Source organism: Canis lupus, chromosome 13 (genome assembly GCF_003254725.2).
Source record: "Canis lupus dingo isolate Sandy chromosome 13, ASM325472v2, whole genome shotgun sequence".
In the NCBI taxonomy this organism is placed as follows: Eukaryota; Metazoa; Chordata; class Mammalia; order Carnivora; family Canidae; genus Canis; species Canis lupus.
The window spans coordinates 16,129,090-16,156,676 of NC_064255.1; the positions used below are offsets into that span (position 1 = coordinate 16,129,090).

The window sequence follows — 27,587 nt, forward strand, 5'->3', positions numbered from 1 at the left end:
AAATAATTTAAACTGTTCTCCTACCTTCCATCTTCCCCTACATAAATCTACCCGGGCACAAGTAAGCACCATTATGCCAGAGTGGTTTGAAATAACTTAGGTATCCAGGGCTATCACACATTTCTCAACCCTTGAGACCTATGGTATACTGTATTTCCACAGAATAAAAAAGGAAATGTTGCATGCTGACAAACCTGGTATCATATGCATTGGCTATGGGCATTTCTAGTACAAGCAATGTCTCTTTAAATAAGTCTTACATTTAAACATTTTCACCAACTAGCATGATGCCAGGACTTTACCAGTTTGCCTCTGAATATCAAGACAAGAGTTTCCAAATCAGATAAGACACAAACTGTATTCCTTCCCCCAACACCCCGCACAACCCATCTCAGTAGGTATTTGTCCAGTAGTTGGTTTCCTCAGGGCAACAGAAAAGGCTTTAAGTAACTGACATTCACCACACCAGTTAGAACAAAACAATGAAGTCTCTCATTTCCTTCCAAGCATCATTCAGAAAGTATAGAAGAGGATTCTAAACTCCACACCAAAAAAAGAAAAAAAGAAAGAAAAAAAAAAAAGAAAAGAAGAAGAAAAAAATCCACCAAAAACAAAACAAAACAAACACACACACACACACATAAAACAAAAAAACAAAAGAGTACTATAACTGAGATCAAAGCTTATATGTTTCAAGAACATACTGTTAAGTGTTCAGGTTAAAAGAAAAGTGTTCACTCGTTTAGAAAATATTTACTGAGCATCTAGTGAATAAATATCAGACTCTAGTCCCCACTCTGGGAGTGTGCCAGTGAAGGAGACAGACAATAAGTGCTCTCCTTCTATTTAAAATGGCTTCGCCGTTGGAGCACTGGCCTTGTGAATCAGCAGCTGCAAGATCAGACTGGGCCAGGAAGGCAAATAATGGCAGTGGTGAACTTTGGACATGAAGTCTCGATGGTCAGGGTTCAGTTCCTGGCATCCCTTTATTGTAACCTTGGCCAAGTTGCTTAACATCTCTGAGTTTGAGTGTCTTCTGTTGTAAAAATCAGGATAGCGAGCATGCCTGCCTCATAGGACTATTGTGAGGACCAGCTGGTTCGGACTGTTGAAAGTGCCTAGAACATAGACAACACTAAACAAAACACTATTTCTTCCATGCCCTCGTTCAAGCCCAATTAGCCTCAACGGATAGTGGAAACACATAAAGACAAAACATTTGATGTAGTAACTTTGGGTTGTCTCTGAAATCAAAGTGGGGCTCACCTTAGATCAGGTACTGTTTAGGTTTGAGTCTTCTATGAGCCATGTGGAAGAGTGCAAAAGAAGAGGAGCACACCGCTTCCTTGCATCATTCTTTATTTTAACCACTGACGCTTTAAGAAGCTTAAAGTAGAAATTAGGAAGTCACAAAATTCCGAGATGCCTGAATCTATAAATGCTCACCAAAGAAAGTAAACTTCCATCGTCTTCTACTAGAGACCTACATGAGACCTGAGACACCACTTTCTTCTCACTAACCTTCCTCGGTTTTGAAAATAAAGCTCAAACACTTTGCCTCCGTTCAGCTCAGCAAAGGTAGCAGCTTAAACATAAAAGTGCAAACACTGCAAAGAAAAAAAAAAAAAAAAAAAAAAAAAACACCACCCGTGGCTGGCTGCCAGCTCTTGGCCAATCAGTCCTCACAAGGAAGGTTGCGTCAGAGGCTTCCAGCCTGCTGGAACCTCTGCAGCTGCCTGCAACGCAAGCTTGGACCACCCAGGCCGCAGTGGACTGGCATCTGGAGAAACACACAAACAATGGAGAACGTTAGAGCCTTGCATTTCCGAGCCAGAGATTCTGTCCTGGGCTGAGCCTGGTCTTTGAGAAGTCCTCGGCAAAGAAGAAATCTAGTATATGCTAAATGGCTCTACTATTAAATCACTGTCTCGGGTCGGCAGCATAACCCCCAGGATGGAAAAATATTTTTTCAGTGGAAAATCACCCGTATTGGTGTTCATGGATCTAGTTTTCAACTGGTGTTGGGCTCTCACCCAGTGTAATTAACGTCTTACCTGTGGGCGGCCGGTGGAATAGCTTTACACCTCTCTCATCATCCCAGCCCCAGTGCTTCCTGAAATGCTTTATACAAACAGATAGGAGGTGATGCTTCTAAAGACAGACTATTTGGTTGAGGGCTCTGTGGCAGCCCCTCCATTCTGCTCTCGGCAAATTTATTTTTCTAATTTAATGTCAGAAGGCAGGCCTACATCACTCAAAGGTTTGCTCAAACGCAAGCCATGCCAACTTGTTATAATTACAGTGAGCTACAATAGCGGACGTGGGGGACGCTAATTAAAGAGTTGGACCTCGAATCCCAGATGGAAAGCCAAGTACGTGGACTTCTATCAGATCTGAATGGAAACTCTGCCCCACTGATGATGGATGTCTCTGGGAAATACGCACCCTCCTCGCACCCAAAGTACAGATACTTGGGAAGGCGTAGGAGAGAAACATCCTGCTAAGATTGAAATTGAAACTAAAACCTGGGGGAAAGCACTGATCCCGATCCAGACACTTGGATTTAATTGGTCCGGATACAGCCCGGGCGTCAAGACTGTCTTTATTCACCAGGTGACACTAATGGCAGACAAAGTTGAGAAACCCTACAAAGATTCCTTAGATAATCCTTACTGCCTTAATGGAAAATCTAACTGGGAAGTCAGTGGATCACGGCACAGTAATTTACTAGATCTATCAGAACAAAACAAAGCAATAATTTACTACATTGCACTATATATGTTGACTTTGCCTCCTGAACTAGACTGGAGGCTTCAGGAGGGTGTTGTATCTCTAGCTCCTGGGAGAGATCTCTAGACATAGTAAATGGAATAGAAGCATTTGCCCAATCGTTGGACAGGTGCTCAGAAAATAGTACATTGTGTGTTTAAACAGAAAGACTAAGACTTTATAGAAACGTGTTTTCTACCATCCTCTAAAGCATTTATTTTCAAGTTTTAGTGTGCATGAGAATCTTATTAAATACGTAGTTTCTACGCCTCCCTCAGAAAGTAATGTCAGACCAAGAAAATTCAGTTCGTTTCAGCAATAATTTCATATGAATTCCTCTAGTGCCTAGGACAACCCAGGAATAAAACAACAAAATGGTACGATCTATGCATCATTATTATCAGAAGTAAAGGTACCAAGGACATAAATGAATTGTGTAGCTCAAGACAACTCAACACACAGAGAAAGCTGCTCTTACCGATTTAAGATAAATAGTAGAGAGTCGGTGGACTGAATAGTCTGGATGCTGTGTGGGATCCTTGGCATCAGAGGTAGTGTTTCTGGCTGAGGGCTGCACTTTCTACCCGGTGAAGGGAATCCAGATGAGTTCCCTTCTAGAGTGCATTGCGGAGCTCTAATTGAGGCTGCATTTCTTAGGATCTTAAGAAGTTCTGCAAGAGCCAAGTTACAGGAAAATCAAGAAATCAAGTAATCTTATGTTATCAGAAGAGATTGGGCAAAATACACTGTGGCATAAAGTTCTAATATTGTTGCAAAACAGAAAGGTTCCTGCTTACAGTTCTCCCTCTAGAGTTAATATGGTCCAGGATTTAAAGTTTTATCTTCTTTAAGTCACCGGCTTAGAACTTAATGATGCCTTTATAAGGACTCCATTCCAATGCCAGTCTACCTATATATTTGGTGTTTGACCTTGGATAAATTACTTAGCCTCTCTGAATCTTGGTTTACTCATTTTTATCACAGGGAAACTATTGGTTACCTCACAGAGTTATTGTGAGGATCAAATGTAATGTACCATATACAGTGCTGACACATGTTAGCTGATAATAATAATTATTATCATTATTATTATTTGTCTTCCTTGCCTCCCTCTGGTTCTAGGCAAAGTGAAGTTCTTCATGCCCAGTTGTCCAGGTGCAATATCTGTGCTTACCCTATATTATTTTATTTGATGCTTTGATTTATTTTCTCTCTCCCTCTTTGCACAGAGGACCACCCAGAATCAGCCCAAACGAAAGCTTTAGATTAGCTTCTGTAACAAATAAACCCCCCAATTTTAACAGCTTAACACCTTAAATGCTGATTTCTCAAATAGCAGTCCAAAACTGGTGTTCCTGTTTGGTATGTAGTTCTACTCGATGACTGGTGACTAAGGGACCTGCTCCCTTCATCTGTAGCTCACCATTCCCAAGGCTTCAAAGGATTCTGCACCCAACTGGCAGACAGGGAAATGAAAAAAGAAGAATCTCAACCTGTATCTTAAAAGCCCTTCCCAGAAGTGAGTCCCCTCCCTGCCAGGCCAGTTCCATGGGTAAGAAGTGTCATATGGCCACACCTAGAAGGGAAATAGAAAACAGAGCTGGGGCAGCCCCGGTGGCTCAGCGGTTTAGCGCTGCCTTCAGCCTGGGATGTGATCCTGGAGCCCCGGGATCGACTCCTACATCAGGATCCCTGCATGGAGCCTGCTTCTCCCTCTGCCTCTCTCTCTCTCTCTCTCTCTCTCTCTGACATGAATAAATAAATAAAATCTTAAAAAACAAAAACAAAAACCAAACAGAGCTGTTGGCTGAGCAGCTGCCCAGACCAACCACTCCACATCCTGCAAGAACACAAACGTTTGGTGGGTCATCACCCATGTCTACTGAAGAGCTTTTATTTAATTTGCATGAAGGTCGGGCCCTGGAAACCTAAATTGAAAGGAAAGTTAGAGATCTTCTCCTGCAGGTGCAACAAATGCAGATGTGCCTCAAACACCTCAGAATGGTCACCCAGGCAGCACAAGATCATTGTGAGAAACTTTGAGTAGAAAAGTTTTCCTTGGGGTTCCCTGGTTGGCTCAGTGGTTCAGCGCCTGCCTTTGGCCCAGGGTGTGATCCTGGAGTCCCCAGATTGAGTCCCACGTCGGGCTCCCAGCATGGAGCCTGCTTCTCCCTCTGCCTGTGTCTCTGCCTCTCTCTCTCTGTCTCTCTTTCTCTCTATCTATCATGAATAAATAAATAAAATCTTAAAAAGAAAAAAAGAAAAGTTTTTCTTTCTTTTCATGGTCCCCATTGAACCATCTGGTGTAACAGAATAAGCACGTACTTCACCAGACCTCAAATGAAATAAATGTAGCTGACTATTTGGTTCTTTTTCCCCAGTAAATGCCCATAGCTCTTCAAATGTTCTTAATATACCATGGTTTTCAGACTCTTCACCATCATGTCTTCTTCTCTCAATTGAAAGTGCACCATTTGTCATGGTCCCAAAAGTATTTGACCCCTGCCAGATGCATACAATATTCCAGACACATGACTGGATATCCCATTTGGAATCATCTTTTCTAAATTATACTAACCAGAGTCATAGTTCTTCCTTCACCTTTGGTTTCTTCTTTCTCCCACATTTTAATTTCTCGAGTCACAGTTATTTAACTGGTGGCTATCTTTAGCTTCAATTTGTCTGTTCCCATTGTCATTTAAATTCCTGCTGGTCACTTTCTGGCCCATCACCAAATTAGCATTCTTGCATCAAACACACAAGGGCTGCTCAGAAAGTGAATTTACAAGGTGTTTTTATGAAACTGATTTTAAGAGAAGGCAACTAATCCCTACAAGTATTTAAACAGCAGCTGATTGCCACTTTCCCACATAATCCAATAGATTCACACATTTGTTATACCACAGAACCAGCTTTTTTTCTGCCAGCTGAGTAAATTGCAAGGTCCTTGGTTATTAAATCAACTTCATATCACATCAGTGAACACAAACTTTATTCGAGTTCCAGGCTTGTTGCAAATAATGTCTCTAAGAGAAAGAATGAATTTTGCTTGAAACTGGGGTACAGTTACTTTTCCACATCTTTGAGTATTGATTTGTTCTGTGATTTGTCCTCTGTGTGTTTGCAGGTCTTCGGATTACAGGGCTTTGCTCCCTGCTGTTCTACTTCCTCTCCAGGACTGGGCATGTCATTCTGATACACTTTCAATTAAAAATGTTCTTGCCATAAATTTAAACAAGTTGACCATGAAATTCTGCAGCAGAAACCACTTTTTTTTCATTAAAAAAAAAATGGAAACACATGTTATAAAAGAACAACATTTAATGACATGGAAAAATATTCAAGATATATTGGTAGACGAAAAAAGCAGATTTCTAAAATGCAAACACAATATGAATCCATATTTGAAAAACAGAATATGTGTGTGTGTGCACATGCACGCCTATGCTTGCATCAGAAAATTCTAGAAGGATATTCACCAAAGTATTAACAGATATTCTTTGGGTGGTGAGTTTTCAAAATAATTTCTTTTTCCTTAGCCCTATTATTGAAATCTTCTATAATGACATTGGAACTTTATTAACGACAAAATTTAAGGTTACTTATTTCTTTAAAGCTTCATAAAGGTAGAAACATAACTCTAAACAATTAAATACCATACCACATGTCCAGAAAAAATGATTTTTTTTATATTCAGAATCCACATCTTTGGTGTCTTAAGAAACACTGTTTTGGACTAAATGTTTGTGTCCTCTGCCCCAACCCTCAATGTGACTGAAGCCCCAACCCTCAATGTGACTATATTTGCAGTAGGGCCTTTACAGAGGTAACTAGGGTTAAATGAGATCTTAAGGGTGGCACCCTGATCTGATAGGATTAGTGTCCTGAAAGAAAGAGACAAGAAAGAGCACTCTCTCCCTCTCTTTTCCCCTCCCCTTCTCCCTTTCTCTTTCCCCTTCCTCCCTTCATCCTGTGAGGACACAGCAAGAAGGTGGCTGGCTGCAAGCCAGGAAGAGAGTCCTCACCAGACACCAAATCTATAGGCACTTGGATCTTGGACTTCTCGGCCTCCAGAACTGTGAGAAAATAAATTTCTATTGTTCAAGCCACTCAGTCTATATGGCATTTTGTTATGATAGCCTGAGCTAATACAAACACCACAGTGCAACCAATTCTTTTTTATCATCATGCATAAGTATTTAACCTCATAGGTAATTTCTTGAGCAATCACAACACTTAGATAATCCTCATCCATTGTTATCAAGATGTTGAAGCAGAAATATTCTTCCACAAACACATGAATTACAAATGTTCCTGAACTACTTTTCTTTCCAGACTTTTTGGTTCTTCTCTATACACAACTTATGACATCCTTGGGGTCCTAGTGGTTCACACATGGTCACTCAAGAATTCAGGAGGCAATGAATTTAGCAAGCATGGACAGAACTGAGGACACACAGATGATGGTGGTGGCAAGAGGGATTTTTTTGTTATGTACCTGATGTCAAGGTAGAAATCAAAAAAGCAGGTAGAAATAAAGAAAGGAATGTGGAAGGGTCTTGCTGAGTACATCTTAATTTATGAACCCAAAGATATTTGCTGTAGGGCCAGAATATAAATTCAAGTTAAATTAAGCCCAGTTGCTCAAAGCAAAAACTCCTCCTACATGATCCCTCACCGACCTGAAAGGTAGACTGGAGCTGTAGCAGAGAGGTTACAAAATGTGCTTGAAGCTGTACTTAGAGTCAACAGAGTAGAATTAAAGTTGTGAAATCCTGGAGGTTGTGACCCCAGAGAACAGAGTAGACAGTCCCCTTCCTTAACACCCCCCCCCCCACATAAGCATCCCTCTGAAGGTTTGTTGGAGTGAGCGTCACTGGGTGTGCTCCCCAGTCCAAAGACTCCGGATGCATCAGTGGAAACAAAGCTTGCTACAGAGCATACCTCCCTCCCGCTCATTTCAGGAACACATTTCAAAATGCCACTTTATTAGCAGCTAAACAAAAACACCTCTTCGACAGGGATGAGGGAGCGTGGTGTAAACATGTCATCCCCACCTATTGTTCTGCAGAGTTGAAATTCTCCTATGACTGATTATAAAAGGCAGTTATAGAGGAAACTGTTTGAGTCTGCTGGATGAAAAACAAACAGAAAGGCATTCAATGACGAACAGATCTGATGGATTAAAATGCACCGAAGAAAGACATCTCAGGCGATGCCTGAATAGGCCAAGTCGGAATGAGAGGAAATTCGGCCTGCAACTTCCAATCAAGAGAAAACTGGCAAAGCAACAGAATTTGAGGCTCCCTCAGATTTACACTTTATCTGCTAATTAGCATTAACATGCGTGGTAGAGGTATCTCACCAGCTTGTGGCACAATAAAAAACGAAATGTGTTATCACCACAGAATGTGTAATTACTTTAAGCACTGGCTGAAAATTGCAGGGTACTTCATTTCAGAATTTGTATATATTTATTGTTAGAGATAAACTTGTTGAAGTATATCTAATCTAATTTTATGTTATAATTCCTGTTTAAGATAATTTTAGTGTCAGCAAGCCAAGGACTGAAGTAAACACTGCCATAAATTGTAATACATTAAAATACCAGAGCATTACATCCATTCGGCCGTGACTTGATTCGCTTATTGTTTAAAGACAAAAAAAAAAAAAAAATCTCAGATTACATCAAAATTAGAAATATATCCTGTGGGGTTGCTTCTACCCATGTCAGGTCATGCAGCCGATGGAGTCTGCCAACAGAGACTCCCTACTTCAGCTCCTTGGAAATGTGAATCACTGTTAAAAGAATTGTAGATTTCCGTTTCCCTTAGGTAGAATTTATTATTTTTGTAAAATCTCTTTAAATTGCCCCGTACCTCCCCACAAGGGAAATGCATTAGGACAGATTATTTGGCTTTAAATCATAACTAGGTTAATATTTGTTTTAAGTTTGAGTTAAGACCTAGTTTAAATTCCTCCTTAAATTGTTAAACAAGACAATTTGGGGCTATGGAAAGGAAACTATAGCATGTTTTTCAGTAATACGATATTATGGCAGAGGCTACCAAATCATGCAAAAGCAATTTCTTATTTTCCTACTAAATAGAGGATTATAGCAAAAGTGTTGCCTGCATACAGACTGTTCATTTTTGAGCAGCATTCTGTCGAGGCTGCTATACTTGGAAAGACATGAAGATAACACTGCCTCAGAGAAGGGAATGCTGGATCTAACACTATTTCTGTTCAGTAACTAGCAATCTCTCTGCCTTTTTATGCCCTTGTTTCTCTAGAAGAGAAAAAAAAGGGGGGGAATAGGGGAGGGGAGATGTAGATATATGGATATACAGATATTTGTGGTTGTGTTGTTCACAGCGGCAATGCTTTTATTCATGTAGTTTTGTGTTTATAAGATATAAAAGCCTTTGCAAATTTTCTCTCAGTTTTCTATCTACCATTTCCTTAGGAAAGCACTGAATTCAAGGATCCCATGGGATATATCTTACTATGATTTTTTTCAGAAAGAGCCCAAGGATTTTAATGTGTGCCCATTGGCCTGCCTGCGGTGTGAAAAATGGTGGGAGCTAATGAGGCCTTGAATGACTTGGCCCATCTCATAACACTGATGTATTGGTCCTCCAAGAGCCTTTCTACATGTTGCAATAATTAAAGCATATAGATTGGAAGTCTTGCAACTTTGAAATTCTTTGCCTGGGGAAGCAACTTCACTCAGCACATTCAAAACACAACTGGATTTTCCTTTTCATGGATGCCTTTTAACTTGGGAAATTGATATTTTATATTTAATGATTCCTAGAGATAACTTTGCACCAAGCTCAGCGTATTAAACATGGGGCCAGTATGTAAACAAAATCTAAGCTGCCCTATAATGTAAGAGGAATGGACAGAATGGAGGAATGCCCTGAGGCCAAGGGAACCGGGGAAGGGCAAGAAGCAGCAATTTACATGGTTTACCTCAAGTGGCCAAAAACACTGAACAGAGGTCTTGTCCCTGCTGCTCTGGCTAAGGACCAGTTAAGTATTTACAAGATGCTGCCTCTGATTCCTTCTATGGCTTTCAAACATTTGGGGGAGGAGGATCCTTTCTTCTCAGACCCCATTCCTTCCCTGTTGAGCCATGCTGTGAGGTTCCCTTGAAGGAGCTATCCTTGTTTCTGAAGTTGTTTCCACTCCAAAGACCTGTGATTCCTCTTCCTCTCTCCCTATGTGTGGAAAGTAGTCTGGAATCTTGCCAAATGAAAGCAACTAAAGACAACTGGAAGTCACGATTGTCCATACCATGTGAAAATGAACTCTCTTCTCCAACCAAGCTTCAACAAGGAGTTAACTTGTGTTGACCTGATGCTGATATGTAATTTTAAGGTCTTTTCTAGGGATGCATTCAGGTGAAAGATGTTTCCAAAGTAAGACTTTCTCTGTGTGCACCGGGACTTAGCACAATTTACAAGAAGCAGCATGAACCATTTGCAGTAGCTTGTGCTTTTTTCATCTGGAATCTTACCTTCTACCTTGTGCCATGGCATGTCCTAGAAGCCTAACACCAAATCTTTTTTTTTGGCCAACCCAACATTAACCAAAGGGACAAGGCAAAGTCTGCCATCAAACACCTGCTGGGTGTCCTGTGTCTGCCTCTTCTATAGACTCTCTAATGTAAACACCCACATGGCTTTGCTTTCATCTCATTCAAGGCAGTTTCCATATTTGCATTTTGGCCAATAGTATCTTTTATACTATTTTATTAGAATAATTTATAATAATTTGAAAAATTACTTAAAATCCTTTCTGTAGGCTCTTAGAAGGGCTCTGCAAAGTAGCCTGACCTGATCTGCTACACAAGGTCAAAGTTGAAGTTCAGTGAGTTAGCAGTCAGGAAACAGAGGGTACATTCAAATAGGGAATTTAAGGAGGGCTTTTATAAAGGGGCAAGATACAAAGATGCAGGAAGAATCAAAATGAAGCCCACTGGAGCTATCAAGCACTAGGAGGTCTTGCCATCCTTGGATGGTCGCATGAACTCATCCAGAGCTGTAAAAAGTACAACACTGATAACTGTGGCCCTTGGTAGAGAACTAAAGACACTGACAAACCAGTAGGGAGGTGGCCAGAAGAATTAACTTCCCGACTACACTCTTCTTCTGCCCTCTTCTCTCCTGCTACTGCCTCCATTACCCAAGCTCAAGTAGAAGACAGAGAGCAGGGGAATCTTGTTGATGCCATTTATACAGGTCAGCAATCCAGAGCATGTAGCAGGGTATAGAAGGTAGAAGCTAATCTAGAGGGGCAAACTAGGACTACCCAGCACGAATGGGTTGCTCGGGTCATTTAACTTATCAGAAGAAATGCTTGATGTAAAACAGGCTTCTCATGAGTTCCTATACTACTATAAAGCCCACCAGTAAAACAAATTTGTTACCACTTCTCACTTCTTATGGATTTTCATAATAGTCCTCAGAGACTAACAAATACTGTTAACTACTGTTGTCACCAACATCTTAATAGAAACACACATTCCTGTTTTACATATGTCCAAACACACTAAGTGGTCTTTTAACTACCTTTTATCAAGAGCTCCTTTTACAGGCTCTTAATTATTTCCTAATTATTTACATTTTCCTTTATGACAGTGCCTTGTTAATCACACATTAAAAGAAAGTTCTCTATCTTCGTGATTTCAGACATAATTAATTCCATCATCCTACGGATTTATTAATGGGACTTATTTGTTCCCCCTTTCTTTTTTATTTCTCTCTTGCTTTGTTCATAAGACATCCTCTCCCCTACACTGATACTTTTCTTATGATTAACTAACTCTCTCATTCTCTCTCTTTCCTTGGCAACCTATGTTAGATCTATCATAGACCATTTTCTTTCTACTCTTAACATCTCTTCAGTGGCTTTACTGAGAAGATATTTCTGCAGTTGAAGCACTGACATATCTCTTCTTCCTATGCAGCATTAGCTATGGCTTTGCTCTAAAAGATCAGGAATATACTATCGATTCTAACTGTAGTTTTAGCCCAGAAGGTTCATGTTGTATATGTTGAGCAGCCCTTGCTCAAACTCACCTGGATCTGCTCTTTGGCCTGTATTTCTACATTTGAGGGGTTAATATTCTTAGTGACTAAAACTAATTCCAACTTCTTCACTGGAAATCCTTTATTCAATAAAAGGGATAATTTAAGTTGCAATAATACACATTTATTCTATAGTACATGATAAAACTATTTTAAATCTACATTAAAAAGAATGTGATCAAGAAGTATTTTAATTTTCTCCAGGATTGGACTTGGTACAAAAACAAAAACAGAAACCATTATGATGACAATCAGTGTGGTAGGAAAGTGGGAAGAGTTTGGCTTTGGAGTCACATAGCCCTGGGCTTGAGACCCCAGTCTATAGCTAGTACTTATCATCTTGGGCAAATTATTTAACCTCCAAACCTCCCCTTCATAACTCTAACCTAATTGTAAGAATACCCCTTTGTGGGAGATCTTTATGTTTATTAAATGGGATAAGGAGAGTAAAATGCCTGGAATATCTAACAGCAATCAGTAACTTTTTCCTCTGGCTCCTTACTCTCCCTCCCTCCTGGGACCCCATGTTGTTTTTAGTGGACTTCTGCTCCAGGCCAAGCCGTCCACTCAATGGTTCCAATTCTTTGCATCCTAGGCAGTTCTAGCCTTCTCTTTTACTATCTCTGTTTGTTCTTATTCCTCTTTTTCCTTCCTATGTCTGTCAGAGCTAAGTGAAAGATCCATAAGACAGTCAACCAATATAAACATGTGAATTAAGGAGTAATAAGATAAAAGTGAGTGATAAATATTGTAGAAAACTAGAGAATGTTTGTTCTGTCTACAAACACTCAAACACAACACACACACACACACACACACACGCACGCACACAATTTGCCAAGCAAAATACACCAGTATGTTGGATTTGGCTCTCCAGCAGCCATTTTGTATACTGGCCTTCCAAAGGGGTCGATAGCCAGTCACTGTTCCCAAATCTCAGGTGCTGCTGACACCTGAATTTGAGTTTTAACTTTGAGTAGTTTTCTGATAAAATTCCCTTCTGAAAGCATTCACACATGATATATAAGAAATCCAGGCCAATTTGCAGGTATACAGGTATAATAATCAAGGTTTATATGCTTTTTTGTCTCCACAAAAAAAAAGCTGTAATTATAGACAAGGATTTTCCCAGTTACATGTAACCATATTTTTTAAAATTGAGGAAGCAAGCTGAATCTCTCAAGAAACAGACACACACCAGGCAGCTATGCAGTATCCATTCCAAGTACCTCTATAGGATGTCAACACTGCCATGACAACATTTCCATAAGGCAGGAATTGCAATAATTATGATGTCTTCTTCACCTTGCATCTGGGTTCATGATCAAGTTTTTCATAAACAGGTGCCTTGCACAGTGCCTGGCAATGGTAATCATTCTATAATTATTTCTAAGTGAATAAAGTCAAAGAATCCTTAGAGAACTCCCTCCAAGGGCAACATCAAGCTCCTGGACAAATGGATGTGGTGTGTGGTTAGTAAAAGGAGGTAGTCTCTTGCTCAGAGACTCAGCGCACTCTGGAATGTTGTGAAATGATATCAGGCTCTAAAGAAGCATCCATAATCACAAACTCAGAGCCAGACTCTTACTTGCGTGCCATGTGGAAAGGAATGTGGGTCTTACACCTGTGGTGTTTGCTTTTTTCAGACAAATATGCAAACTGATAACAAGACCATCTGCTTCTTCATCCTGATATAAAAGATGACTACACGTGCAGAGAACTAATCATTTTGCTCCCTCTCATTGCTTGTCTGATTTCATAAATATCTTTATACAGTTCATTTTAATAACTATTGCCTCAGAATTTTCTGATCCTCAGCTTTGTTTATATATTCTTAACTTCCCAAGAATGAAAAACTATCAAGTTTTTTCAATTACCATATCAACAACAACAAAACTGCCTTCTTAAGAGGAACTGAAATCCAAACTTCTATCTTTCCAGTATTTGCTTTCCAGGAATTATGGGGACTAATATTTGAAAGTTTCAAATGAAAATAGATGAGCAAGGGTGAATTGAGGATTTCTGACAAAGTAGTAGGAGCCTGAAAGAGGAAATCTTGTTGCCACCTCTGCTTGCTTCACTCCTTCGCTTGGGTTTTTCCTGTTCGGGTTGGCTCCAATCCCAGCTACGGTTCCTGGTACCCTAAGTCAAAAGGCTGCAGCACCAGCACAGCTGACATCCCTGAACCTCTGCTTATCCCCAACCAATCATGGTAGAAGAAATCCCCTTTCCTATTAGTTTTAGTAAGACTGTACTGGAATCTTTCAAAAGGGCATCTTAACAGGAAACCAAAAATAAAGAAAACAAATACAAAAGTATAGACCTCAAAACATTTGCAGAGTCCATGAGTGTTATCCAAAAGTAAGTCTGCTATACACAGGTACAGCCAATAAGATTCCCTACCACCACCTGTATTTTTTCCCCACCTCCGCTCTATCTCTCAAGGAGTTTGAGATGCAGAAAAAAAATAGGGTGCTGGAATCTTGTAAACAACCCCAACCATGCTAACTGTGGCTGGGCTTTGGTCAAGTCAGTTTAAGAGATTGTGTGTTTTCCTTTGTTTTTTTTTGTTTGTTTGTTTTTTTTCACTTAGTTTCCAAGTCAATACTACTTGGAAAATAGATATAACCTTACCTTTGTGAAATAAAGGAGAAAAGAGCTCTTGGTACAGATAACAGGAGCAGTAGGAACTGTCTAGAGTGGTGGTCTCCAAAATGGATCCATTCACCCTACGGAGTGACGCAGTAAGAAAACATTAGAACTTGTATGTTTATTTTATCTTATCCTTTTTAAATATTTTCTTAGCTTTTCCTTCAGTTACAAAACATATGTAATACGAAGTCCGGTGGAATATGTATATAATGTTTAAATAAATGCCCACGTGTCAGTTTGAAGACCACTGGCCACAAAGATTAATACTGTAATGACAGCTTCCATGGCAACTAGGATCTGGGGAAAATCAGGTGGAGCTAGAGCAGATCAGAAGTGAAAACCCAGGCAGGAATGAGCCCAAACACCTGACAGGCTGATCGCTTCCTTTTTGGTGTTTCCCATATACCATATTTTTTGCTTTCTGTAGAACCCTGTTAAGGGACCAGGCTCTGCAACCAGACAGACCCCTTCTACGTTCTCTGTAAACTTGGGCAAGTTCCACAACTTTTTACACCTCAATTTTGTTTCTGTAAAATGGGATTTGTGGTACTTACATCATATAAGGTATTCTAAAGACTAAATGAGATCATGTATATAAAATACTCCACATGGTGCTTAACACGTAGTGATCTCTCAATAAACAGTGGCTACTATTACTTCTACTTGTTCCCTACATTAAAGCCCCCTGAGCCCATAGCTCTAAGCAAGGGGAATTCCAAAATTTTAGCTTGAGATTTATAGGGTAGTAATTCCTTACTTCCCAAATAAGAGTAGGGGACTTGCCAGGGACAGTTCTGCTTTCACATGAGTTAACTGTTCAATCCCTACGAGTTAAGTAATATTTTCATTTAACTTATGACAAAACTCAAACACGAGGAAGTTGAGTAGTACCCTACTTAAGGTTGCATAGCTGCTTTGTGGTGGAGCTGGTATCTGGACCCAGGCAATCCAGGTCCAGAGATTTATTTACCGGCAACCAAAGGCTTTCTCAACCTTAGCATTATTGTCATTTGGGCTGATTAATTCACTATTTTTGAGGGGGGCTGTGCTGTGCATTGTAGGATCCTCACCTTCTGCCCATTAGATGCCATTAGCACTCTCTCCTCAGTCAGGACAATCAAAAATCTCTTCAGACACTGCCAAGTGTCCCCTTGAGGGCAAAATCACTCCTAGTTGATAACCATGCCCCACACCAACCAAACCTTTTATTATTCTAAAGGTTATTCTGCTGTGAGTTAGGTAATATTTTACTATTTTACTCACGACAAAACACGGGCGCAAAGCTCATTCTTGATCTTGGTTATACAGTAGAATCACTTGGGGAATTTTTAAAAGCCTTGATTCCCTCACTGCCTCCAAGGTTCCTTGCATCAGGATCTCTGGGGCAGTTTCCAAGGGGGAAGGAGAGGACCCAGGCATCTGTGCTTTCAGAGCTCCCCCAGGTAACACCTGTATGCCGCCAATGGTTAGAAACAAAGCTCTAGTCATTCTTTTTAAGAATCAATTCACAAAACTATTTATTTCCTATATAATTAGGAGACTAACTCCCTAATAACTATACCTGTACAGTCCCCTCTTCTTTTGAAATCCCTTCCTCTAAATGCTCCCACTCAAGGTCTCTTTCTCCAGTCACCTAGCTTGAACATGTCTTTTCTCCACCACACACCTCTCCCCTGCATACGCCTCCCTGTTTTTTCATGATAGTCCTTCTGAAATGCTCTTCCCATTTTTTCCTTCCCCGGACTCTGCCACCATCACCCTTCCTCTGACTTTAGCTGAAGTCAGCTTTGACATCACCCACTCTGAAAACCAGTTTTGATCTACCCTCTAGCTTTAATCTTCTATACCACCCTAAAAAGCCCTAGAATAGCTTCTATCCACATTACATTGCCATCTTTGATATTTCTCCATCTCCCTTCATCCTTCTTGCTTCTACAATCACAGTTCTCAGATGGATCTCCAAAAGGGCTAGATCCGCTTCCTTTGTCTCTGACCCCCTAGCACTTACCTGTGTCTGATACATTACAAATAGCTTAATGAATGTTTGCTGAATGAGTAAATGAGTTACCCACATCTTTTTTCCACCCTTCACCAATCTGTGTGGATCACCAACTCACTCTTTTGCTAGTTTCTCCTTGCACATTTCATCACTGTCAAACCTCCTTCCTAGTTCTGAGCCATCTGCTCACTGGTGCAAATAGTGGCTGACCTGGTTTCACTTCGTGGGACTCAGGAGCAGAGCCAGGGAGCTGTGGCTGGAACTCATCTCTGGCTTTGAAACCTAAATGAAGCTATCATCGGCAAGCTCCAAGTTGTGGTGAGCCTTGTTCATACTCAGATCATCTTCTGTCTTCACCACAATTCTAGGCTTGCACATTATAATACAAGAGTGTTAGTGAAACTGCCATGTTCTCTCCGCACTCCATAACTGAGGACAATCCAATTTGTTTCCCATAATGGAGATGCACATTACCTACTGGCTTTACTCTGTAGAAAAGTAATTTCCTTCTGCAAGATCCCTATCATTCAGAGGATTTTTAAAGATGCACTAGTCATGTGTGGGAAAACACTCAAGCTAAGTATTTTTCTTCTTATAATCAGCTCTCAGGGCAAAGTGCAGCATGCAAAACATCTGTGCAGAGGAGGAACTCATCCATATGAAGAAACTCCTCCTCATAGGTTCATAGGCCAGGGAAGGAATGGCGTAGGGGAACTAGTCATGTCAGTACAGTGAATAGGCAAGTGCTCATCTCTGAGACTCCCCTCCACTGCCAGTCTGACCATTGCCCCTGACCAGATGACTCTAAAACTGGGCAAGGATTGATCTAAACTCAAGTGGGGCTCTGAGAATGGCTAATTCCTAAATCTTGCTTAGTCAGGAACTCCTCACAAACCTGTTTCTAGAACAGTCCTCCCCATTCTTCAATTCTCACAAATATTGATAAAGTGCCCCTGAATTCATAACCCTTTAATCCTCAAAATAGAGTGATTTCTCCCCATGTGGAGAAAAATTTTACTTCAGATTTATCAAGTATCATGTTGATCATACTCTATGTTATCTGACAGACATGTTCTAAAGAAATCATAATTAAAGTTACCATTTATCACCTAAGGTAGAATTATTCTAGCTAGTGTTTTTGGTATGATTGCTAATTCTAATAATGTTTGTTTCACTGGTCACCCTTTGAACAAAAAGAATCGATGAAGTTGGTGATTTTTAAATAAGGTAACATTTACAAGAAAGAGCAAGATTAAATCATGAGTAAAACCCTTCCAATTTTTTTTTTTACCATTTAAATGGAAACTATTCTGTGAAGATTAGATAATTAGATAAATAACAGTTTCAGTAAAATCAACAATGAGTAATATATCAAATGAAAGTTTCTTCACTTTATAGAGAAGTCACAAAAGCTGCTCTATCAGATAACTGCCAAATACTCCCCAACTTTTCCCAAAGTTAATAAACTATAACCTACTGGGTATTTCAAAACTGTAAACTAAGGAACTAAATAAAGTGACTATTTCTATCTTTTCTGTACTTGTTCTTTGGGCTCTTTTCTTCTCTAAGGCATGATTGTTTCAGTTGTCTTGAATGCATTTCAGTGTTTTTTAACCCAAAGAGATAACTAGCTGCTTTTGTACAGATTTGTTCAAGAATAAACATTAGCTGGCATTAGCTGGTAATACAGCTTTCATAGTATATTATGCATACTACTACTTGCCAGAATAAAGTTTCAGTTATTGCATGTACATTTATAGATATACACATATGTGTGTCTATATACAGACAAGTGGAATTTTATATAGAGAGACTCTGTGTATATGAAAATGAGACCTTTATTTGCTTGTGTAATGTGCCAAAATATTAAAATTAGATAATTCAGCCAAGTTCTTCATGGTTTTGCTTGAAAATACCTTTTAAAATTCATGTAAAGTTGATACACTTTCTTGAGACTTTCAGAAGAATTATGGGTCAGTCTCAGTTTCAAAAATAATCTATTTGATCCTCAAGAATACAAGAAGAAAAAGAGGTGGAGGAGGAAGAGTTGGAGGTGGAGGAAAAGAAAGCGGGTGGGGGGATCCCTGGGTGGCGCAGCGGTTTGGCGCCTGCCTTTGGCCCAGGGCGCGATCCTGGAGACCCGGGATCGAATCCCACGTCGGGCTCCTGGTGCATGGAGCCTGCTTCTCCCTCTGCCTGTGTCTCTGCCTCTCTCTCTCTGACTATCATAAATAAATTAAAAAAAAAAAAAAAAAGAAAAGAAAGCGGGTGGGGAGGGGAGGAAAATGAGCCACAGAAGAAAGAAGTAGAAACTAATCAGTGCCAATTTGTTAAAAGATTTTATTCATTTCAGATAGAGAGGGAGAGGGAGAGAGAGCACACAAGAGGTGGGGGAAGGCACAGAGGATGAGGGAAAAGCAGATTCCCCACTAAGCAAGGAGCCTGCCAATGCAGGGCTGGATCCCAGGACCCCAGGGATCATGACCTGAGCTGAAGGCAGCCACTTAACCAACTAAGCCACCCAGGCGCCCCTAATCAGTGCCAATTTACAGTAGAAGGAAATCACTCCTAAATAATCATGATTCTCCTCTTTGATCAGAGAAGTGGGGACCAGATTTTTCTGTTTCTCTAAAGTTCTCCCAACTTCCTTACACAAATCTTATCTGAAGGAACTAATACCCAGCTGGTAATATAAATCTTGAAAATGAGACTAGATCAATTAAATCCCCAGAAAAGTCATTCATCCCCACACAACATCCCTTGAAAACTTGCCCGGCCCCTGCTGCTCATCTTTCCTCTCCAGACTTTCATCACACACTTTCAGCTGGTTTACTATGTTGCGCATCTTCACAGATGTAAATTGTTTGTGCATATGCTACTCCAACGGGACTAAGAGTATAGGTAAAATCTGAATCAGGTCAGCTTTATAAAAAGACTTAAAAGAGTGCCTGCCTCCTTTGCCAGAGCATTCAGAAATTCATACTGGAAAAAAACTGGAAATACAGCTGACATCTATGTCTTCAGATGGCATAGTTCACTGCCATCAGACATTGCCGTTAGTAGTTGCAGTCCTAGGACACTGAAAGGCACACCGAGGGTTGGTCATCATTTCAACACTGATTAACACATTTTTGGAAGAGTAGAAACTCCCCTATTAGTTAATTGCAACATCCTTCCTCATCCTACTATCTCCATAAATTCAGTTTTACCTACCTAAGTAAATTACACCAGGAAAGAGCCTTGTCGTGAGATCAACCTATAAAAAACTATGCTACAAGAAAGTGCAACGTACGGAGCATATCCATCTGCTCACTCATTCATTCTGTTGATTATTCTTTTATTTGTTCCTTTCTTTGTTTCCTAATTTATTTTTCTAATAATCAGATACACAGAATTGCAGTAATCCTAATCTTCAGTTCACACATGTCATCACCTGTGTTTCATGCAAGGCTCTATTTCATCTCCTTTAATTGTTGGTTTGTTCTAACAATACACGAATTCCCTTGATCCTAACACCCAACTACAGAACTAGAATATTGACAATGACTTCTATCTAAGTATTCCCTCCCTATTTTGTTTCCCTTCTCTCCCATGTGAGGAAATTACCCAGAATTTATTAACCTCTTATTTTTTTTAGTTTTATCACAATTTATGCATTCTAAAGAATATCTTCATTGTTATCTACTCAAAAGTACTTCTATTAATGTTTCCATGTCATAAAATAGCAGTGATTTTGTTTTAAAGAGATACATAGGAGCTTTAGTCGATGTATGCATGGCGCATAGGCATGGTTCAGCAATCTCTGGGTGAAGGCTTCAAGCCTGGGGAGAATAAAACCAGTCTGCATTTTGGCTGGCCCCTTGTCCCGATGCCACAGCTTCACATGCCCAGGAGCATGATGGGAGCCTGCATCTCTCGCAAAAAGCACACTTCCCTTTGTTTTGTCATTGCTAGTCCTCTTAGGTGGATGACTTTTTTTTTAAGTTTATTTATTTAAGTAATCTCTGCACCCAATGTGAGGCTCAAACTCATGACCCTGAGATCAAGAGTTGCATCCTCTTCCAACTGAGCCAGCCAGGCACCCCTCAGGTGGATGACTGTTAATGAGGGCTAAATAAACTTATATATGCCATGCAAATGCTTGGTCTATAGTGTCATACTCAGTCCATATTACTTCCTCCCTGCCCCCTTTTTATATTACTGCTCTAGAAAGGTGCCTCCATGCATACTAGTATTGAATCTTACAATTTAAAAATATAATAACCGATCACCTGCAAAAGCAGAAGTGTTCCAAATGATATAAACAAATGCTTAAAGAAAGAATAATCCACTGTGGAGTGATACCACACCACTCTTCATCCTAGTTCTTTTCTTCTTGGACACTGTCAGCTCAGTCCTGGCCAGGCTCCAGTGGCCATCTGAGGCTCCAGCGGCTTGGGTGTCTGTCTGTCCTCTCTTGTCTCTCTTTCTGTCTATGGTTCTACTTGGATAAATAGTACCTGAGACTTGTAGCAAGAGGCAAGAGCTGACAGCAACTTAAACCATATGAACAGGGACACCTGGGTGGCTCATCAGTTGAGTGTCTGCCTTTGACTCAGGGCATGATCCCAGGGTCCCAGGATCAAGTCCCACATCAGGCTCCTGCATGGAGCCTGCTTCTCCCTCTGCCTATGTCTCTGCCTCTCTCTGTCTCTCATGTATAAATAAATAAAATATTTTTTAAAAGCCTTATGAACAATATTGTTCTCCTCTGTATTTGAATCTCACTTTACAACTTTTCAGTACATTATTTGAGGTTCACAAAGGTCTTTGTGACACATGGATGTGAACAATGTAGGCATTTTATAGGAGACAAAACCAAAGCTCAGGGCGGTGAAGACATTTGACCAAGGTCACATGGTGACAAGAGTAGGTAGGATCTAGACTTTCCAACTCCTGTAGAATTCTTTTTCTTTCTACCCTCTTCTCTACCTGCTCCAGGCCCGTATCAACAAACCGGTGATAGTCATCAACCTACAGCCCTCTCATGGAGGTTTGGAACTGTGCCTTCCTCATTCAGCTATTGTTCTTACAACATTTACAAGAGAAATGCTATGGGGCAAAACAATCTTTGAAAAACTGTCTCAGTTCATTTGCAATTTCACTCCTGGCTCCTTTACATCAGCCTTCCCATTGTCACCTTTGAAAGACCCTCCTCAAAGTAATGTAACAAACAATCCTGAGAGACAGTTTAAAGCCATCTATTCCTCTAGAACCAAAGGAAATCGAATTTATTCTATTAATCCAGCCTGTGGGGGTTAATGGAGTCCCCTCATTCATCTTATCACAACTGGAAAGACTCATGATGGGTCCCCCCAGCACAGACAACAAAACCACTCTCTCAACTTCACCTCAGCCCTGATCCAGCTCCCTACCACTGTCGTTTCTTGGTTCATAGAGTCTTTCACCAAGAACAGTACTCTTTAATTATTCTCCACAACTCGTAACTAATCACTGGCATTGTACAAAGGAATGAAATATAAAGATTCATTTGAAAACACGGATAATATGAACCATTATATTTCTGTACCTTGAACATCATCAACATTCTGGATTGATTTCACTTGGGTTTCCATTTTTAATACTAGCATTGCATGTACCGGAGGCATAAAAATCTGCCGTTAAATGCAGCATTAATCTGCACTTGCTAAGTGCCCAACCCACTCACAGCTGACTCAATCTAGGGCATTACCTGACATTCAGCTCCGTGTCCTTCTGGCCTCCACTGGCTATGGAAGCCCCCACAGGGCACCTGCACTTGCCTAGCATCTGCGAAACTACCCTGATTCCCCAGGGCTCTCCAGGCTCATGTGGGCCTGAGTAAACCAGGCAGGCGGGTGTGCCAAGCAGCCGGTTTTTATTCCGGCATTTGCCAGAAGGGAAATTGCTAAAATGTTTTAGGGCCCCCTCAGGAGAATAAAAATGTCACACTGCCTTTAGCTTTTATCCCTCAGCTAAAATCAATGTTTTCTAAAGGAGAGAAGCTTTTAATACTCTTATAAGAATATTGCTTCAGATCCAGCTTATATTAATTAAGCACATACTTTTGGCAAGACTCTTAAATAACTTCGTTCCCATAGCAATCAGCTATTAATCGTCTTCACCTCACATTGGTGGAAACTGAACCTGAGGGACTGACTGGTCCCTGAAGGTCACACAGCCTAAGGGACAGAAGCAGAATTTGCACTTGGCTCCTGCAATTCTCTACTCGATGTCCCATTCTATGTCACAGCATCTCACCATAAATCTGATCAGACATCTATAGAGGTTAGGCTAAAATGAAACATGCTATGGCTGAGCCCTATATGGAACTGTCGTGACTCACTTACTCATTCTTTCAACAAATATTAATTGAGAAACTACTGTGCACCAGGACTTCTTTTAGGTGCCAAAGATCCAGCTGGGATTAAAAGAAACAAAATTCCCTGCCCTCGAAGAGTTTATATCTACTGTCAGTTACAGTCAACAAACAAGATGCGAAAAGTCAAGTGTAGAGATGTTAGTGTGCATTAAGTACTAAGGAGAAAACATAAAACATGAATTAGGGAAGAGGGATGAAATGCCACAAGTTGGAAGGGGGGCAAATTTTCAGCAGCATGGACAGAGAAGGCCTCGCTGAGACGGAAACTTAAAATATTTCTTTGGTATTTCAGTTGCGTTTGATTATTTCATTGATATTTGCCTTTCAGGATTGTTGTAAGGAATCACATCATTTCATTTCTGGGAGATACACCGTCAGAATCAACTTGATAGTATTGATCAACTGTCCTATTATTTGCATATTAATTTTGCCCTAGCTGGTGACTTATGACACATCTAATGACCAAAAACTTGGGTTCTTGGGTTGTGGTTTGGATAGTTCTTGGCCATTGCAGAGAATGCAGAGTGGACAAACATGAATTTGTGTCTCACCCTTTCTACAGTCATGTTCTGATGGCTCCGCTACCAGCTTGTAACTTTCAGCATGTTACACAACTTTTTGGTCCATTAAGCTAGAGACATTATGGCCACTCACCACGTAGGACTGCTATGGGGGTTACATGAGAGCAATCCTGATGAGTCTCTACTCAGATGGGAGTCTGCTATGTCACTTATACATGTAATGTACATGTACAAGTGTTAATTAATGTAAGAGACATTACTCTTGATGACATATTCCTTAAAAATAAAGCAGTAACGCTACCCATACAATCCTATTGCTTTAAAAGAACACTGATGTGAGTATGGATCTCATGTGGCAAATATCCAGCACTATGGAAATGTTTTTAATTTAAGGTGTGAACATAAAATAAAAAGGCAGAGTTTCTTTAAAAAGAGTTTTGAAGGCAATTTCATAATCATCTTAAAGCCTAACTGACCTCAGATCAGCATGTTGAAAAATACTATGCATTGAGACACAGGTATAACCGTGGAGGTGATTATTTTTCGTTAGTTAAAAAAAAAAAAAGGAGCAAACCCATCAACAGTAAGGGCTGCATATGGCCATCATCTGCATATCCCTGGTCACCAGAGCAGTGCTCACCAGACAAGTATGAGGAGACCCAGGAAGTGTCTGATGACAGCCGGTATCTGAGCATGGCAAGCCAAAGCTTAGCTGTAGGTCTGTGGTTTCAAGTTCTGTTCCAGATTGCCCCAGGGTTTCACAGGGAAGCCTGGGGACTCTAACTGGCCCAGGCGCTGAGAGCAGTCCTCCAGAATCCTGCCTGTGCTCTGACTACCTCTGCACCTCCACTTTTGTTGATTTTTATATGCCGGAACCCAGGTCAGAATTTATTATTTTTTTAAAGTCCTACTGCTTAAAAAAAAAAGTTTGAAATCTCTGAAAACCATTTTTTTATAACTAGCACATGGTTTCCATACTCCCATACTTTCAGTATCCAGCTCAATACCTGCTCCATGATACTTACTCCATGACTATTTGCTAGGTAGCTGGATTACACCGGAAAACTGGGGTAAGCGCACAAACATAGCTAATGAGGAAATCAGCTCCATCCAAACTGAACCGGTACAAGCCACTCTGGATTTAAATATTGTACCAGAATAGATAAGATAGCTAAGGATAAGGATTTAGTAGATTTCATTTATTTTTTTAAATGACCAAGTCCACTCAGAATTTTAAGATGAGAGGCAATGTTACAGCAGATGAACAATTAGTTAAGAGAGGAAAGTAAGACTCTGAAGTCTGTCAAATTTGGCCTGAAATTCCTTATTAGCTGTGTAACATTGGACGACAACTGACTTAATCTTGCTAAGCCTCAGTCCAGTTGTAAAATGAAGACAGTAACAGTATTTATGGTGTCATGGGGTATTGTGTAGATAAAATAAGATATTCTATAGAAAGTTCCTATACAATTTGAGGCACATAGAGAGCATTCAGTAAATGTTAGCTGCATATACACACACTTTATGTGTACATATATAAATACACACATGCTATATATACATATATACTATATATGTACTCAGTAAGTGGATATATGTGTACATATATGTTTAATATAATTTTTAAACTGAAGTATAAAAAAATCAAATATATACACTATACACACACACTAAATGAATATGTGTATACATATATGTTTATTAAAATGTTTAAACTAAGATATAAAAAATCATATAATCCTGTGATTCTAACGTGTTTATTAGCAGCAGAATTCCTTATTCCAATACATGGGAAAATCCCAAAGTATGGGTTCTCTGGCTAAATCTAAAGGTTAGAAAGCCCATTTTCCCTCACCCACACACATGTGCATGTGCCCACACCTGCAAGCATGCATGCACACACATATGCATGCACACACTATGCTAGCCCAACAAGCACCCTATGTCTTAATTTCTCTTACAATCACCCAGCAAGACTCTAAAACTCTTTGGAAAAGATTTATAAAGTCTAATTTTCTCACATGTCAACAGCATAAACAGGTCCAGAATAAAGAAGGTATTTGTCTGATGTGTATGGAATATCCAAAAAGAATAGCCAGTACTTACTGAGCACTAACTATACAGCAGGTACCATGCTGAGCAGTTTACCTATATTACCTTAATCTTCTCAATAGCCTCCTGAATTAAGCATTGTTATCATTACCATTATACACACATGCACAGATTAAATAAATTGGCCAAAGTCTTAATGCCAGTAAGTGCAAGTGGATTTTAACCAGGTTTGTATGATTTCAAAGCTTTAGCTCTATTACCCTTCTGATTTGTAACCCAGACAACATGATTCCCCATTCCATCAACTGAAGTCCTGCTCTCATATTGTTCCAGAGGCCCTAATTGATGTCCTTCTTTTCCTTTCAGAATATGAAACTCCATCTCTGATTCATAAAAGACTCAAGGCACATTTTCCAGAAGTCTGACGTCCCTGCCAGGGAATTTAAGCTATGTCTACACAACAGTACTTTTGGAGTCAACTTGATCAGCCTGTGTTAAGCATGATGTTTAAAAATTTGATTTGGGAGAAAATGAAGCAACAAGAGGATTGCCCGAAGTTTTCACTTTTCTCCTGGCCATTTTGGTTTCATTTCAGAAGAGCTCCCTCTCGAAGAATCAACAGCATATCCTCCTGCACCCCCGACTTGCAGAGAGCACTTCTGTGATCAAATTCGCAGTAAACAGCCCTGGCAGTCTTGAAGATGGAGTCATCTGGTAGATTTCTGTGCGTGCTCCCTTCCTGTGAGCCCCAATAAAATAGGCATTTGCTACCATACTTAAAATTCATTACTGATCATGGGAGCCAGCACAGGCATAAGTGATTTTAAAGCAAGAGTACCACCGCGATATTGGGTTTTCCTGAATGAATGAGTAACACTGCTGGCAATGTGTTTCCTTGACCCTTTGTATTTCATAACTCTCGCAGGCAGCTATGACAACTAAACATTTCGGTCATTCATGTATTAGGAACTGGTAAGCACTTCCTCTGTGCCAGGCACTGAGCAAGAAACTGAATATTAATTTTTTAAATAAAAATATCTTTCTTACTTGAGTGCCTTCCAGGGTCCAGGTACTATGCTAAGTGCTTTTCAGACATCGTTTCATTTAAGTCTCAAAACAGGGAGCTTGAAACTGTTATTACCCCTGGCTTACAGATGAGGAAACAGAGTCTTACCAAGTTAAGTAATTTGCTCCAAGTCCCATAACCATGTAGTAATGGAAGCTGGGACACGTTGAGTCAGAATGGGTTTTCTGGAGTTTACTGAGTGACCTCACTGACAGAGACATACACAAGGTTTGTTTTTGTTTGGTTTTGGGGGTTTTCTTTGTTTGGGTTTTTTGTGGGGTTTTGTGTGGTTATTTTTGAGATATGGATAGATATTTTGTCCTCCAAGAAGCTTTCAGCTTAATTGTGTAGAGCAGTGGTTCCCAAATGGGGAGATCTTGCCTCCAAAGGAACATTCAGCAATGCCTAAAACCAATTTTTATTTGCACAATTGGGGTAGGAGGAAATGCTACTTGGATCTGGTAGGTTGAATCCAAAGATGCTAGTAAACATCCTACAATACAGGGGGTGTCCCTCCACAACAAAGATTTACCTGCTGCAAGATGTCAATAGTGCTAATGTTAAGAAACATGGACATAGATAAGACAACCCATAGAAAATTAAAATCAAAATCAATAATGTACAATTATGCTAAGGCACTGAAAGGAAGAAAAAGGTTGGAGATTGTGGAGAATGGTTCAAAGAGAAAAGCTTTGGAGTGCAAGGTCTAGAATACAAGCTTTCCATTGGACAAACCAGTACTTAATCCCAAATCTGCCCTTAACAAATCATATAAGAGGCAGAATTGCAATGTCCTCATCTTAAAATGGAAATAAAAATACTGACTTTACAGGAATATTATAACAATTGAAATGAAGCATAAGTTGTCCCTGCTGCCCTAAAAGAAGTGATAACCATCCTGAAAGGTTTTACTTTTTGAAGTTACAGGTATCGAAGTGCCTAAAATAGTTGGACTGGGGTTACTATAATGTGGTTATTTCAACTATTTCAATAACATAACAAGTCACTACTTAGTCTCTCAAGCTGGTTATTG

At 40.0% G+C, this 27,587-nt stretch overlaps 1 long non-coding RNA gene across 2 annotated transcripts; it reads right to left on the reverse strand.

Moving 5' to 3' along the window:
• Nucleotides 1-1,354: 1,354 nt before the first annotated feature.
• On the reverse strand, nt 1,355-25,743 carry LOC112662344 (uncharacterized). 2 transcript variants are annotated; one of them, XR_003138427.3, is made up of 6 exons: nt 25,543-25,743; nt 16,726-16,884; nt 15,780-15,965; nt 14,499-14,593; nt 3,248-3,440; nt 1,355-1,780 (listed from the first exon to the last, which is right to left on the reverse strand). It is a non-coding gene; the product is annotated as an uncharacterized LOC112662344 (long non-coding RNA). The 2 variants fall into 2 exon arrangements; XR_003138428.3 differs by having other exon boundaries at nt 16,634-16,884.
• Nucleotides 25,744-27,587: the final 1,844 nt, after the last annotated feature.